Raw genomic sequence first — 397 nt, 5'->3', positions numbered from 1 at the left:
TACGCCAATTAGCACAAATGGTAAGTTCCGACAGTGCCTACAAGTGTGCCTACTGGCCCCTAGATGGCAATACCGGTTTCATATGTATACACCTGGTATGTCAGCGAAAAGGCATTGGCGGCCTGTACTAATGTTAGATCAACTGACAAACACGGAATGCATTTTACGCAATTAATATGCTTGAAATTCAGAGTAGCGCCACTTAAAACGTTATCTTTATATCGCCTAGAACTCTGTGCTGCAGTTCTATTATCGAAATTATACTCAACTGTCTCTCAAGCCTTACGAAGACTTCATATCGAAAAGACCATTTTTTGGCGCAATTCTTCGATAGAATCACATTGGATAAATAGTCCTCCTAATACTTTGAAACTCTTCGTAGGAAATCGAGTTGCGG

The sequence above is a fragment of the Belonocnema kinseyi genome, chromosome 4 (assembly GCF_010883055.1).
Source record: "Belonocnema kinseyi isolate 2016_QV_RU_SX_M_011 chromosome 4, B_treatae_v1, whole genome shotgun sequence".
Classification (NCBI taxonomy): Eukaryota; Metazoa; Arthropoda; class Insecta; order Hymenoptera; family Cynipidae; genus Belonocnema; species Belonocnema kinseyi.
This window is presented reverse-complemented; position numbering follows the sequence as displayed.